The following is a 16,725-nucleotide window of genomic DNA, read 5'->3' as shown; positions in this document are numbered from 1 at the left end:
AAGTACTTGTAACAGCAAGTTACTTCTTCAGGCTTTTGTCCTTCCCTTAAAAAACTTGCAGAAGGTTGCTGGTGTTAATAAGGAAAAAGAAGGGTTCTAGTCTTTGGGCCATGTAATTGAGTATGGGAGATAAGCATCTGTGAAAGTATTATGCTCTGTTATCTCACATACATTAGTACAGTGTTCTCTTGTTTGAATATTCAGCTGGTGGAGTAATCCATCAAACAGGCAAATATGACAAGCTGATGGATTTATTAAGAGTTGGCATTAGGTAGTTGTGGCCAAGCACACAGTTTCATCAGCACACTCCAAGTGGTGCTTTTGTTAGTGCTCTTTCAAATGTGTTATTGCCATTTTACACCCTGTGGTAGCTGACAATAGTCTGTATTATGTTGTGTAAGGCTAGCTCAGGTATTTTATGCATTTTCAAGGAATCTAAGTGATGTATGTGTGACAACTTCTGTGTTCTGGAAATGTCTCTAAAGCAGAGTTTTGTGTGTCCTTGCCAAGCAGGACTGGGCTCCTGCATGAAACTGGTCAAGGGTAAGAGCCTTACCTACATCACTGTGTGCAGTTGTGATCAAAAGGATCGAGGTGCTTAACTCAGTTCTATGCTAATTCTCTTGGTTGTGTTGCCAGTTGGTGTATTACAGAATATTAGCTGATTTGCATAATTATTTCATATACAAGGTATAATTACTTCCAAAGCATTGGACACACTACTGCTTTCTATCCTCAGGCTTTGCTATTTCAATGTGCAACTGTAAGTGTTGCAGTTGTCCTAAAATGCAGTCTTGCTGATCTGAGTCTTTTATATTTATCTCCATTCATTTCAAGTGTTAAATGAATTTCTGTATTTATATGAAAATTATGTTTATTTCTAAAAACAAAGATGAGCCATTGGAGGATGAGTGAAGCATTGCTTCACAGGATGAAGAACACAAAAATGTAATGATTGAGAGTTGTGTCCTTTATTCTGGAACTTTTGGAATATGTTTCATTGATTTATTCTGAAGTGTGAGTACAGCTTGTCCAAAGTCATAATGCAAGAATTCCAATTTGAACTCATCTCCAACATACAGTGTGACTGGCCTGTTGACCTGTTGCTTCAAGTGTGTTTCAAATACTTTGCTGGCATGTGCTTGATGAGGAACTTCAGCTTCCAAATTGCCACTGTGTGCTCTGAACTTAAACTGAGATAGTATTTAGAGAAGAGGGGCAGGAAATTGAAACTCCTTGAGAAGAGCTGTTCCCTTTAATAGTTTTTTTTTTTACTGATACAAAGCTGTACAATGGCATAACATTTTGTTAAAAGTTGGCTGTTTCACAGACTTTAAATGCTTATTTCAATTTTTTTGTATTTATAAAGCAGAACTAATGAAGGGCAGGAGAATGAAAAGCAAAATCAGTAGCACATGTACAAGTGAATAGTCAAATTTACAGTTGATCTTTTCCCAGCTCCTTGTAGTGATCTGGATCTTATTGACGCAGGTCAAATATGGACCCAGTTAGACACAAGGATTGACAGCTGCTGTTGTGTTTTGGTTTGGAGCAGGAGCTTTATTTACCTGTTCCATTTGAAATGAAGAGCCGTTACACAGCTAAAACTTGAATGATGCTTGGTAGCCTCTTTAGAAAGAGCACTTGTGTAGAAGAGCAGAACTCAACAGAACAAAATGGTCCTCCTATTCTGCCTCTCTGCAAAACAAGGTCTGATTCTAACTGGGATGTACTTTTTTTTTTAAGATGTGCTAAGGTAAGGTCACGTGAAATTGGTACAAGTTGGTACCTTACTACTTTTCAGAAAGCTGTATAAAAGTACTCTTATGCTCTGAGTACTCTTGAGTATTATTTCAGTGCCAGTTACAAAGAGTATTCATTACTTATTCTTGCATTGTGTGCTGTGTAATGATGGTGTTTGGGTTGCTGTGTGAGGAATTGGAAAGAGGAACAGACCCAACTGGAAGTTCTTTCTCTCCCAAAAGGACTTTGTAGATTATCTGGATTTGAGCTAGAGTAGTTCCCTAAACTTATTTGCCATACAATTGTGTTACACACTTGAGGAACCAGTGTTGGGATGGGAAAGGAGATGAGAGGGACTCTTAAAGTTCTTGTGTAAGTGGAGGACATTGGACACAGAGTTAAATCTCCCCTTGTAGTTGCCCTGAAATCTCAAACACAGTCAGCACTTTCACCAATAAGAAAACATAACCCAAGCCATGAAATCAGAGTTTGCAGTTTCACACTTGGTGTAAGCGTAGGCTGATGGTGAAAGAGGTTTCACAGCCTCCTGTCTGCCACAGCCTGCACACTTCTCTCCCTTTTGCTGGCACTTGCAGACTTTCTGCTTGATGAGAGAATCTCTGACTAACCAGTTGTTTTTGCCAATTTAGTTCTCCACTGGATTAGTTCCCTGGTATAGTTAACTCCATCGTCACACAAATATTTGTACTGGCATAAAGGAAGGAATGGTGTTTGGGCAAGAATAAGTGGCTGGGGGCAAAGTACAAGTTGAGAGCAATACACCCTTAGCATGTGATTTCACAAGCAGGTTGAAGAGCTCTAAGATTATTTTTCTACTAATACAGAACTAACTTATTTTTATACCTGGCTATTCCCTGTCTTTGCCTTCCTTGTGCTGCTGGTGTGTGGTTCAGTATTTGCTTGTGCTCTCTTGCTGATAACAGCTAAAAGAGCCCCCATAATGGTTTTAGGGTTCATAACTGATTTGGCCACATGTTTTGCAAACAGCTGCTCATGGCACCACAAACGTTTGTGGTGATGGGGAAAGGACAGGAAGGTCAACTGTGGGAGCCTTTTTCCACGATAAGATATTTCTACATATTTTTGTTATTTAAAACTGTACCATTAGTGGTTTGTTAGCTGCAAGTTTAAATTTATTTAAGGTTGTTCTCCTATTATATATCACAACTTGAAGGTCCCAAGCCAACCTTTCTGTTTGTATCACTGTTGTGATGGGGAGGGTAAGCATCAATATTCTACTTCCACTCTTGGATCACAAACTTCTGAGGAAGGATATAAACTGAAATAACAGTTTTGTGACTTGTGTGGGGCTACTTTGAATCCTTCAGGCTCAAACTGATCTCAGGATCCAACAGATCTTCATATGAGAAGCTTTCAATTCAATTTCTGCAGCTTATTGCAATAGAAATACTGGTGATATAAGTTTGCGTTATATCAGAGTGGAGAAGTGGTTATTCTGTGTAGACTGTTACTTTAGATAGATTAAATCTTTCTAGAGGCGTTTGGTTTGCCACTAAGAATGAAACTACCATGACACCAATGTTATCAGGGTCTGTTTATGAGTTATAAGGAAACCACCTCAAAGCTGTTGAACTTTTTCCTCCCCTCATCCAAAGGGTGTGTCCTGTCCTGATCAGTTCAATATTGACTCCATACTTAATAGATATTAACTGGTTCATTTGGGATACAATTAGAAATATTAGTGTATATTCAACTTATTTAATGAGACTGGCCTGCATTTTTTTTAATCTGTTGTAATAATAATGAGATCTATTGGGAGTTAGGGAGGGGTTTTTTTTTCTCTACTCCATTCTGAGTCAGAGCAATAAATATGTTTCTTGGTGGTTACTCTCCCCATCCTGTCAAGCTGTTTAGAATCATCCTAATGTAGGTTGCAGACTGTGCTCAGTGTTTCCTCTCAAGACATTACTTTATACTTAGTAAACAAATACCTCCTTGTGTGATTTTTGGAGGTGTGTGTTTTGTTTTGCATTCTCCAAGACTACTCAGTTGAAAGGTTCTCTAAGACCATTTAGGATGTGAGAAGAAGGCTTTTGATAACCTTAGATAATTTTATTGGAGTTGCACTAGGTGAATGCATCTTCTGAAAAATAAATTAGTCTTGGTAACTTACATCTACTAATAGAGCTGATATCTTAAAGACTGCTGTCACTTTTAATTATTCCTTGTTTTGACAACTACTGAATTATTTAAACTGTTTCTCTGTATGATCATGTGAAGTGTGTGGGGGAAACTCTCTGTTCTGAGGTATTTATTGTCTATGTGAGTTAACTTCTATCACAGTGTTCTAGCTCTCCTTGCTACCAAACAGTTGCTTGCATTTCTTGAGACAGCTTGAAAACGTAGTGCTAATAGACTCCTAATTGGCAAGTGGAGTCTCAGCCTTCAGCCTGCCAGTGTTGTTTTTTTGTTAATTACACAGTAACTGTAACTCCTGTAGCTGCAGACATTAGCTCAGAAAAATCCAGTGATCTTACCATTAGTGAGTAAATAAATAAATAGTGTCCATGTTGAGCCATTGTGGAATTTGTTTGTTGCAAATACACAGTGTCATTTGAAGTTACCATCTCTGTGTGGTCAGGAACCAGAAACTGGGTCTCTGAGGCAAATGGAGCAGCTCCTGTTACCTTTTTAGGACATGAGTTACTTGATCTCCTGGAGGAACCAGTTTAACAAAGGGATACCTATGAAAGGAGAGGAAACATCATTATCCTCCACAAATAAACATGGCTTGGAAATGGGAAAGTTAATTTGTCTGTAATTGACCAGATTCATTTCACAAAAGAAGACTTGCTTTCAGTCAAAGAGCATGTTTGTGAACTTGTGGGGTTTTGTTTGCCAAACTTTTTAGTTAATGTGAGATACCAACCTAAAAATTTTAATGAGATAACATTAATATGACGTTGCTGTTGTAATACTTATTCTGAATGGTGTGTTCTTACTGTTCGTGCCCATTTTTAGATACTCAGCTGTGAATAGCTCTGGAAGGACACTGTCATTAACTATTAACCAAAATTTCTTTGTCCAGCTGCTTAATACAGCAACAGAAGGACTGCAAGGTTGTAACCTACCTTCATGGAAAATAAAATGACTAAAGACAATTGGTATTAAGCAAGTTTAGTCTATTTAGGATTATGGTGACTACTTTTTATTCTTGGATAAACTTGTAGCAGAGAAGAAATGTAGTAATTCAAGTTTATTAACAGATGAAGGATCTGAAGTAGGAAAGTATTTGGGGTTTTTTGTTTGCTTGTTTGTTGTTTTTTTTAAACGTACTGTTGGAAAACTAAGTAATTGTGCTATTCCTAGGAGCTGGCAGTTCAGGACTAAAGGTCTGAGGGCAGAGCAAGTTCAGGAAGAGGACTGTATTTTGTCTCTACCTGTAAAATCTTGGATGCTCCCATATTGTTCTGCAGAATTATCACTGCATACTTGCCTCTAGTCTTTCCACAATATAATGGGTGTCTTTTGAAATTGTCGGATTATGATGCTGAGAAGGTTTTCCCTTGCACAGCCCTGCTTATGCTAAAGGTGTACAAAGTACTTGCTGTGAGATTGCAATTCTTAATGGCAATTTAATTATAAAATGTTGAATTGCTTGTTCTTTCTTGTTAGCAAGGTGGGATGCCGGGAAAGGTTTGGTGTTTTGAGTAGATCCTTCTTGGTAAGAGGGAGAGGATAGTTTTGGAGACACTGAAACAGAAGTTTGAAGGACCTTGATTGTGTGTTCTCCTCTGTCTGTGTGCAGTGGAGTCAAGAAATAAGTTTCTGGCATCCAGATATATTCCATGTAATCTTACATAAAGACAGCATCTTCCTTATATTGTCTGACATGTAATGGTCTTCTGGGTTGGATTTCAGTATTGGAAATGAAAGGAAATTCTGCAGGTGCATTTGAGCTATTGAGTGTAGCAGCTATTGTAGCTTTTCATGGAATAATGGAATAATTCTTGCTTTCAGCTTCAAATAGCAAACAAGCAGACTGAAAGGAACCAATTTTGAGAAGAGAAGTTGATCAGCTTCTCTGTAGTGACATCAGTATTCATTTTCTGGTTTTATTTTGATTATTTTCCAGAAATAAAAGATCTGAAATCTGATGTTGAGGTGGCATATTTTGGGTCTTTTTGCAAACAATAGCAACTGTAGAAGTAATTCCTGCGAGCTTAGAAGTAAGCTTAGTAAATGATAATGCACTTCACTTTATAATAGCCAGGATAAAGGTAGTGATCTCCCTCCTCCTGAATACCTCCTGCTTAGCAGTGCCACTGCAGGATATTTGCATAAATGAAGGAAACAACTGCTTATGAACCTGCAATTTGATTATTGGTATGAACTGTTGTTTCCTCTTCCTTTCTCCTGCTCAGAAGTGCAGTTCAGCTTCTGCCTCAGCCTTAGGACATTTTCCAGGGCACAAGGCCATATTAAAAGTGCAGTTGAAGGTTTTCTGGTTTAGTTGCTTCACCTGCTACTTGGACCATGCTTGTGTTGATGAGATACATGTCCCAGGCTTTCCTAGGTAATGTGTTGCAGTACTTTGCTACCACACAGGTGCAATGGGGAGCTGTACAGAGTCATGGCTGTGTAGTTAAAGGCAGGAGGAAGCTGCAAGCCCTTCACAACAGTCTGAGTGCTGGGGATAGAGAGCAGCTTGTGTTGTAGAAGGTTTCATATGTTCAGTGTGTGTGATTTATGTGCAGTTGGGTTGCTGTTGTCTGACCCTGGCTGTCTGCAGCCTGAAAGGCCAGGAGAGGAGCTGGTAGGAGCTCTGGAGGTAGCAAGGGTAGCACTTCCAGAGTGGGACTCCTGAGTGACCTGTTCATGTTCTGTACTTTGCCCCTGAATCTGATCAAAGAGCTTGTAATAAGGGTTTACTGTTGGCTTAGAGGAGTTACCTGTACTCAGGTTTATTTCTCAGAAATGCTCGCAGAAAGAAATAGATACTGCAAAGTGAAGGGGTGCCTGGGATGTCACAGTGCCAAAGTGGTGTTATGGCAGCAGAGAATGATCAGTTTGTGTGTTAAAAGCTTCAGTGCCTGCATTGTTTAAACTTTTTTCAGCCCTCCCTGGTGGAACAGCAAGCATGTGTTTAGAGCAATGCTTAATTTGTAATAAATCTGGAATTAGGGCAATGTTTTAATGGTACTCAGCTTGCAATGAATGGATAGCTGAAACTACAAGGATCATTAAGCATGGCCCATTAATGTTGGGGTGTTGTTTTTTGGCAATATTAAACTCCATATAACTGCATGTTCATTCTTCTGTCCTCACCAAAGACTCTGTCAACTGACAAATACTTGAAGCAGTTCTTTGAGCAGGGAAAGTTTGGATTATTTAGAATTCATTGTGATTAATGTCACTGAATGGATCTGTGCTGTTCACAGGTGCACTGACTCCCATGCAGTGTTCCTGCTTTTCCAAGTAAAATCTCTTACCTGTAACTATTTAGCTAATACACTTCAAGCATGTATGGCATCAGGAGGTTTCCTTGGCCAGCTGGTGCATTACTGTGGGCTTAGAACTTGTACAAGCTCTTCATGGTGTCAGAAAACTGGTAGGAAGTTGTTGGTGAACACATTTTAAATGAGTAGTGAGTGAATGGTTACAAAGAGCACAGAACTACAGGAGGTGTAGAGGGTGAGTGGGGCTTATCAAAGCACTGGTACCTTTTGGGGTCATCTTGAAGCGCTAGTGCCACATCTGAAATTCTGAAAATTTGAGGTACTTCCTCAAGAAGTCACTACAGAACATTTGGGAGGGTGTGGAGTGTCATACCTACATAATACTGTGTATTATTTTTACTGTGAAGTTGGTGATTTGGTTTCTTTCTTTCTCCTCCGTCTCTTCTGCTTCCATTCAAGGTCACTCTAAATTTTTTGTGGTCAGAAACAGGGAGTCTGAGGTACACAAGTGAGTTGGAGTTGTACGGCTTCAAAGCTCGCTGGTGCCTCATGCTGAGCGTAGCTACAACTTCCTTGTCTTCTGAAAATTTCTACCCCTTTTGTTTGTTGTTTTGAAAGAAGAAGAGGACCTTATCCTTCTTGTAAGTATTTTTCTCTCAGCATCAAAATATTGTGCCCGAACCCTGAAAACTCAGTGACAGGGAGTACTTGTGAGTCTCTATATGTTGAAGATTTCTTAAAATACTTGAGCTGTGGGCTTGAACGTGGTCTCTCAATTCTGTGTGCCTACAAGGAAGTAGCGCTTGGTACTAATTTTGGGGAGGACTTAGGCCACACCTTATGAACCAGCTTTATATCTGAAACCAGCTTTTTATCTTCAGGGAAAGTTACACTCAAAGTTACAGAAATGCTACAAAGCCCTAAGAAACACAGTTGGTTGGAGAGTGTAGAAGTTCCTCAGTCTCTCTTCCCCCAGAATAATGTATTTAAATTCTAGTTTTATGTTATAATGGTCTACCAGGGTTTATTTGGATTGACATTTTTGTGCTGGCATTTTATTCATATAAAAAGCCTTCTACAGAAGTGGTTTTTCTATTAGATTTCACTTCCACTCTGTCCTACTTGATTAAACCTTTGTTTCCAGTAGGAGTTGTGTTACCTGACTGGATCACAAATAGGGAAAAATTAAAGGTAAATCACGTGATGGAAAATTTATGATGGCATTTCCTGACTCTTGAAGGTTGAAGTGCAGTCTGAATTCTATAAGGAGAGGTACTTAAGTCTAAAAAAAAAAAGTTTAAGTTGTTGCAGCTTGTTTGTTACAGAAGGAAAAAGCCTGAAGTGTAAGGAGCAGAGAGTGGCAAAAGAAGTGTGAGGATTGAGCAATAGCAAATTGAGTCACCGCATGCATCTGGAAGTCTCTTTAGTTCTGCAGTTACAAAAGGTTACACAAATTTCATATGTCCACTTCTTTCTGGACTATGCAGCTGCTGTCGTGTGACCATAGCATGTTGAACTTTGAAAGAGATTAAATCCACAGGAATAGGAGCTGCAAAGCAGTGACTCTAATCTGATGTGCCAGATGGAAGCTCACAAGAGGCAAGGAGACTGAAAACCTGCACAGGACAGTAGCAGCATCGTTTTTGTCTGGATCAAAACCAGAGTTACTGTTCAGTCTGTCACTGTCCCACCAAAGTGTCAAGTGTGGCCTCAATGGCAGCTTTTTCTCCACTTGTTTCTGAAATTGGTTTTCATGCTTAAATTTAATCAGATTTGTCACAAGAATGCTTTGTGTGTAATTGTCCTCCAATTTCAACTAAAAATGTCACCTAAAAACTAATACTGAAAACCAATGGAAATACTATTATGGTGCTCTTACTATGTAAATGAAAAGGAAATATTTTGATTAATTCTACTTGTTGGAGTGTAGCATTTATTTTTGTAAGTTACCTTTTAAAGAGTGTTTTTGAATTAAGTATAATAAAATGACAACCCTGTTAAGCCTTCAAAAATGGAGCTGCAGAAATATGCATTTGAAGGGAAGATAGTTTATAATGGGTGAAGTTTAGGGCATGGTAACTGAAGAATGTGAGGGTGGATGTTTGGAATGAAAATTTCCCATTAAAAATGGGGAAATAAAGAAATGGGTCTGAACTTTAAATGAAAGTACACTTTGTATAGTGATACAAACCCACAATCAGTATTATCAACATGGCAAAATTCTTGATGAGTTTGAGAAATTATTTACTACCACATAATAAGATACATAAAGCAGCCATGTATCTGTTGGTGACCCACAAGGGATTGTTTTATGTAAGTGTATGAAAGTATTAACACTAATGTACTGCAGGGAATCTGCAGTAGGAGAGGTGAAATCAGTCTTAAATCAAGTGGGGGAGGAAGTGTTTGTGCCTTGCACAAATACACTTTAAATCTGCCATCTTCCCATGCTTCATGTTCCCAACATCTGCAAAAAATAATTCAGCTGTAGGAAGAGATTACAAAACCTTTTAGGGTATAGCATTCTGCAATTGGGAACTTCTGAGAGGGGGAAGCTTTGAAACGGAAGACTTCAGTTAGGTGCAGTGTTGGTTTCTGTAAGTGAGAGGTCTGAGTTTTCTAAGAGGCTGCAATTTAATTTTTAAAGTCACTGTTCTTTTTGACAGTGTGTGTGGTGGATTTGGGGCTATTTTGTTTACTTGGTAGTCTTTTGTGATTAGAAGTTGTAAGGCACAGGAAATAGCTTTATAGTTCCTTCCTCCCACAAGTTGTAATTCATTCGTGGCCATCAGGATGTTTTTCTTGGCTTATCTCTTTCTGTGCAGTTTGCCTTGCACATCTGCCACATAAATTATGAAGCTGAACTTGAAAAGCTGAAAATGTATTTCAAATCCTACTGTATATAATGAAGATTGTATCATTGGCCAGGAGGAGTATGACTGCTCCTTGCATAGAAGATCTGGAATAATCCCTGGCATTCATGGACTAAACTGGCTGGTGTCATATTTGTAATGGTTCTGAGGAGTGGCTGAAAAATAAAGAACTTCAAACGGTCAACAGCACTAATGTTGTGCTGTTACCTCTCTATAACCTGAAGTATTTCACCAGACATTTTGGCAGATGGGTCCCCATCTGTTTCTTTGTTGAATGTGGACTGCTGGCTTCCTATTTGGTATCCATATGTTTTATCTGTAAGGCTCTAAATCTAAGCTGCATGTTTTATAACAAAAGTGACGTTACTGACAGGAGCAAAATGAAAATGCATGAAGTTTGTTACATGTTTTTTAGTTAGTTTGTCTTCACCCAGCGAGGGGAGAGAGACTGGCTGAGATGGAATACATGAGTTCACTGAAGGGAGCAGCAGCCCTATCTTTATTTGCCTTCTCTGAATAATTGTTAATAGCATTAGGTGCATAGATTCCTGAATATCCATTGTATTGTTTGGGATAACAGGTAGATAAATGATGGCCTCTGTCTGTGAACCAGTCTGCACATTGAGCTCTCTAAAATAACAAGTGACAGTGTCATAGGGTAGTGAAATCTTATCCCAAAATACATTTTTTTAATCTGATCCTGAAATGCATTTTTCTGTTTGACTTTGTATTAAGTTTTTTCAGATTGTTGGAACACAGGTTTGGACCAGCGATCATCTGGAATGCCTCAGAGCCTGAAGGAAGGGATGCTCACAGAAACAAGTGGAGTTGTTAGATGCTGCCCCTGCTTATGGGGTGCTGCCCCTGCTTATGGGGTGCTGCTTGCTCCATGTCCTGGCCTCTGGTGGTTTGGGAGGTGGTGCTGTGCGGGTTGGGATCGGTTCTTTTTTAGCTCACCAATTCAAATGCTCTCTTGAAAGTATTTCATGCCCAGATGGATAAGTATTAAATGATTTTTTTAATTGGCAAAGTGTTTCTGGAAACTAATTAACAGTTTAATAGATGCCAAGATTCCTACACCTGGGAGTGGGGGAGATGTATCCTGTACTCAGGCAAGTTTTGTAGCTTTTTTATTTACTGTTTGTTCTCAGTAGTTGATACTAACTTGTGCACGCAATTTAAAAAAAGATCATTTAACATTAAAGCAGCTCCTTTGCATTCTCAGAAAGCTTTCCCTCTATTTCTACCCCTCCTTTACAGAAACCTTTTAATCTAGATACTAAAAATAGTTTAGATGCATGACTCACAGGAGTTAAATGGTGAGGTGAGGTTGTGTTCACTCCTCTCTGAGGGCTTCATCTTAATTGCGTGTGTGTCTGTGGGTGGGGGTCTTCTAGATAACTGTATTGTGAAAATATTGCCAGGGCCTGCCCTGTCTTTTCTTCAGATGGTGAATGTTCACTTGGCTTATTATATCGTGCATTCAATCACTTCACATTTTTAAAAAACAAATATAGCTATAATCTCAAATGTCTAGAAGCAGCTCTATGTTGTGTTAGTGTCATTTTGCCTTAAGTTGTCAGCCCCTCTAATGGTTTTTGGAAATCTGAGCACAAATTGCTGCTGTTGCATTTGGATAATACTCTTAAAACATGCACCATGGGTCATGTGAGCAGTCACTCGTGGTCCCTTTCATGTTTTAGTGGGTGGCTGTGGCTCCTCAGTGAGAGGGAGCTGGGAAAATCAGCTGCTGGGAGACAAAGGTGGTTCTCAAACTGCAGGGGCAGGGAGCTGGCTCAGCCTCCAGGTGTGAGTTACTGCTGCCTTGGTTCAGAGCTTTACCTGCACTTGTCACCTGGGTGCCTTTCCTTAGAAGTGGTGGGATGTTTAGGTGGAGATTGGAAAGGTGAATAAATGAACCATGTGCCTGTGTTCTTCTCTATACAGTTCAAGCAAACTTCCTTGTGCTGTAACTTAATGTTTTCTTAACTATTTTATGTCTTTTATGAACCATTCTGGTTGAATAATGCAGTCCCCACTCAGTTTTAGATCCAAAAAGCACCAGCACAGAGCTGTGGAATAGTTTCCTTACTGGAGTTTGTCCATGTGGAATGTTACTGGGATGGTCTCCTTTGCCATGTCACCAGCTGAGGTGATGAGATTTGATTCAGAGTCAGTAACATCTGCTCTGTCATGTCCAAATTTAAAGTGTGCTTTGCCTTTATTCACTGTGAAAGTCACAGGAAACACAGAGAAGACTTTCTAAAAATAAGGAAACTGCTAACAAAATTACTAAAAGAATGAGATTAAACTATTAGTATATGAGACTCGCTATTGAAGGGATAATGTTAAACATGTTATTCAAAAGATAAAATCATGTTGTGTCTGTTTTGGCAAATTAAATAACAAAAGGTTAAAATATTTGCTTCTTGTAAGACTTTGGCACCACACTTCATAGTGCTGTACAGTAACAGAGCTTCTCTTGTCCTCTGTTTATCCAGACCCTGCCTGCTCTAATAAAAAAAAGTTCTTTAGTGTTGCTGTTTGTTTGAATAGCATTAATGTTCATATTGGATGTATGGTACGTACACATGAGTAAAGCTTGAATTGTTATTCTTCTGTGCTTAGTCCTTAAGCAGATATTTGCAGAATGGTGTCTCATTGGAAACTGTTAATGGTGGTAAAATGTACAAAGTTTCTCATCTCAGCTTTTAGTATTTTAGTGTTCCCAGATGTAAAATTAAAAAAAAGGAAAACAGAAGGTGCATAATCCAGTGGTGTCCTTGGAGTAATAGTTAAAGGCAGAATATTATGCACATAGGAGTCCCATGTATACATGATATTGTAATTGGTTTGAAATATACATTGAAAAAAATGTAAGTGTGTAGCCAGGTTTCTTGTTCCTGCAGCTGAGTCCCTCAGCACAGTGGGCAGCTTCCCAGAGGCTTGAGAAGTGTTTCTAATTAGGCTCACCCTGTCCAATCCAATACCTTTATCATCACTATAAAGAAACTGTTGTAATATCCCCTCTCTGTGGCTTCTGGTTATTTTAGTTGTCATAAGATTAGACTTGGCATTTCACAAATCTTCAGTGGATGTGATGCCCAGAGTTGTGCCAGTGCCCTGGGTGACACCACCCACAGCAATGGCAGCTCTAATCCTGCCCGTGCCTTTATGGAGTGCTCTGACTCTCACCCCAGGGCATATTCAAGGCTTTTCTTTCTTTGTTCAGAAACATTGGCAAAGATCTGTTAGGCTTTCTGATTCCTTAATATGTTTTCAAGTAAGTTCCATTCTGAATGGATGGATAGATATTTATTACTTTTTCATTATCTTTAGTCTATAAATACCTCCCTTTTTTACATCATTGCTATGAAATGTTGTTTGAGGGTTAATTTTAGAGTAGACATTAGCTGAGAAAATAATCTTCCATTTATATTGCTGACTGTATACTGAGCCTTATGTCCTCACATCCATGTTTCCAGAGAGTTTCTGATTCAAGGTGTATGGTGTAGAGAAAATTAGGGTGGGATTCTTTTTCAGTTTGGAACCAGCAATGATTGATGTGGATAATTAGTTCAGGCACAACAAAACTAATTGTAATGTTACCAATTGGAAGCTATTACTGGAAGCAGTACAGTTATAGTTGTGTATAAGTGGTTGTAATCTCCTAACAGATAATTGACTTCAGTTAGAGCATATGAATCTGTAGAGAATCTCATAGTCCTGAGCAATGAAAAATCTTCACTCTGAAACAAATATTTCTATTCAGGATGTAGTGTTTATTTAATTTTTTACTAGCATCTTGGGTGGAAGTACAGTGATTTTACTTTGCCAGCACAAAAGTAATTTTAAAAAGAATTTCTTAGTCTGGAATAGAAAAAAACCCTCTTTTTCAGTAATTATTTTGTGGCTGTTTTATAGGGGGAAAAAGAAAAACTAATGATGATGAAGCACTAATATGTTACTGAGAGCAGAATATACCTCATGCCCATCAATATTGTCCTGAGCATTACAGCTTGATTCATGTGTAAAATCAGAAGCCTGAGCAGAGTAGGCAGATAGATCTGTTGGAGTCTGTTGAAATGAAACACAAAGAGAAGTTTTCTGCAGATACATTTATCACTTAGTAGTGGTCATGTGCATTTATGCCCACGTTGTGGGTTACATTCAGTATCTGCTGATAAGGAGGAGGGAGACAGGGCTGCTCTCAGTCTGCCTGGTTTGTGTGTCATCTGTGAAGGGTTCCTGCAGTCTGTAAGGTTTTATTTTCATGCAAGCCATCCACAAACTGCCTTTCATTTCCCTGTTTCAAAGCAAAGTGCTGAGGGCAATCTCAGACCTGTAGGATTTTTATCCTCTTCGTGCAACATCATTCTTACCTCAAATCACACAATTGAGATGTGTTCAGTACTGCTCTCCCCTTTCACATCCCTCTCCTCTCCCCCTCTTGCTTATTTTTTGGTTTTTTAGCACCCTGTAGGTGCTAAATCACCAGGTGCTAATCCACCAGGACTCAGATTCTATCTTTATGTACAAATGTACAAATCTCAAAATGTGATTTAGAACAAAATTTGAAGCTATTTACATTTGATTAAATTATTTGAAAAATGCAGACAAAAATGTGGACAAAGTAGGATTTCAGGGTACATGGTACAACAATTAATTTTCAATATATATGATAGTTAATAAAATGCATGTAAAACATTTAAGGGGAAGTGGGTTTTTTTGCTGCAGTTGGAGATGGTCAGGTATTTACAGCTATTACCCACTGGCTTTATTAGCAATGTCCATTTATTCACTTAAGAGGAATTTAGTCTCAGACTTGAGCTACCTGTTCGATGTTGCTGTAAACTGCAGATGCAAACATTTAAAGTTGCAAGAAAATGAAAAGCATTTTGTTCACTGTCACAGTGTTGCTTGTTCCATAGAGATGTGACAGTGCCCTCTCTTGGCTTTTGGAAACAATTTTATTTTTAAAAAAAGAAAATTGTGCTGAAATCGCTTGGGAGGGGTACAATAAAGAGTAAAAAGAATCTGTTGTCATTAATCTGTTTTAATAGACTTAAATGTAAGACACAGAAGAATGTAACAGTTTGTGATGGACATGTGAACCCCTTTATTGCTGTACCCTTTTTCAGAATGTAACTTTCAAAATACACTTTCCTACTTAGTATCTTTGTCCATGTCAGAAGTTTCTGTAAATATTCTTGTCAGGAGATTGCAGTGGGGCAGGGTCTCAGTGGAGGATTTGGGGTGAATCAGATGTAGTCTGGCAGATAGGGGCGGTTGTCAGCCCTGCCTGAGAAGTTCCTTTCTGTCAGCCCCGCGCATTGCAAGGCCGTTTGTTTGCAGAGCAGCCTCTCCATGCGATCCAGCACGATTCCCTGGAAGCTGCCCAGGATAAACTAATCAGAGAGCCCCCCCTGGTGTCGGAAAGTGTCCTCGGATATTAAATTTATATCAATCACAGGAAGTCTTGGCAATCAAGCTAGTCACTTTTTCCCTTCACATCTGGACATAAATTATTTTTTTGCTGCAAAGGTCACAGGAATCATGGGTAGGGCAGGGAATGAGGGCCATAGAAAACATGGGAAAGGAAGAATAAAACTGTATTTCCACCTTTTTAGAAATGGTTATTTTTAAGTGACCTGGAATGATGCCAAACTATACAACAGTGAGGGGTTTTTTTTCTCCTTGAAGTTTACATTTGTTCCTGAATTAAATGTGGCTCTAAGATGCTTTGGTTTGGAATGGTTCATTCCATTAGATCTCAGCTTGGCATTTATAAAAGAGCTTTCTCCTAGTTGCTGAGAACAATAACTTTTCTGCAGAGGAGTTTAGAAGTCGAGCATGTTTCTGTACTTAGAGAGGCTTAGCTGGACCTTTTTTCTCTTGGCATTACTTAATTTCCCTTGTTTGCCTTCCGTTTCCCCCTTCCAGCCCTGCTGCTGCTTTAGCCACGTGCCCTGAGCTCTTGCATAGCCAATGCTGCCATTTGTTTTTGTACACTAAGTTTGCATCTCTTCAAGCATTTTCTATTCTTAAATTCTTTGCTCTAGGAAATTAAGGAAATACTTCATTTTATGCTTCCCCCTCCCAAGTCTCCATCAAGTCTCTCAAACAAATGCTGAAGGAGGGGTTATAAAAACAAGCAGAACCTTTCCATTCATATCCCTGCCTTTCCTTGCTTTGGACAAGGGACCCAGTGTGCTGGAAGCTGCAAATCCTGGAGCTTTGGGGTTGTGTTTTTTCCATACATGTGGGAAATAAAGATGGGCTTGGTTTACATTTGTATGTACAGTAAAGAAAATACCAGAAACAGAAGCTTGAGGTGTATTCAGCATAACTGAATTTGTAAAACCTTAATTGCTGTTGTTCCAAACTGCTGCTGTGTTCTTACATGCTTCTTGTAATATAGAAAGGTTTTGGGAGCTTGCTGATTATTTATTCAGTCATGTAGCTTATGCTCTCTTTAGACAGAATAAAATCATTCATCAGGATCTGACAGAAGGAATTCTCATGCTGAGAATCCAAGATTAAGTCCAGAAATTTTATTCTGTTTTAACAATTACCTTCTGTGTCCCCTTTCAGACTTGAGGGGATTTCATTCTTCTTTCTGCTGTTTATATCTCCCAGTTCCAAGATCTTTGCTATCCTTATGCCAA

General features: G+C 38.9%; 1 protein-coding gene across 2 annotated transcripts in view; it reads left to right on the top strand.

Moving 5' to 3' along the window:
* The first annotated feature begins 208 nt into the window (after positions 1-208).
* The window catches only part of CLINT1 (clathrin interactor 1), a 39,112-nt gene continuing 22,595 nt past the window's right edge, over positions 209-16,725 (top strand). For both annotated transcript variants that reach the window (XM_031055254.1, XM_005418769.3), the window contains exons 1-2: positions 209-212; positions 6,561-6,565. The gene's annotated coding sequence lies outside the window, so the exon portion shown is untranslated. The remainder of the gene's footprint in view (positions 213-6,560; positions 6,566-16,725) is intronic.

Source organism: Geospiza fortis, unplaced genomic scaffold, assembly GCF_000277835.1.
Source record: "Geospiza fortis unplaced genomic scaffold, GeoFor_1.0 scaffold55, whole genome shotgun sequence".
In the NCBI taxonomy this organism is placed as follows: domain Eukaryota; kingdom Metazoa; phylum Chordata; class Aves; order Passeriformes; family Thraupidae; genus Geospiza; species Geospiza fortis.
This window is presented reverse-complemented; position numbering and strand designations above follow the sequence as displayed.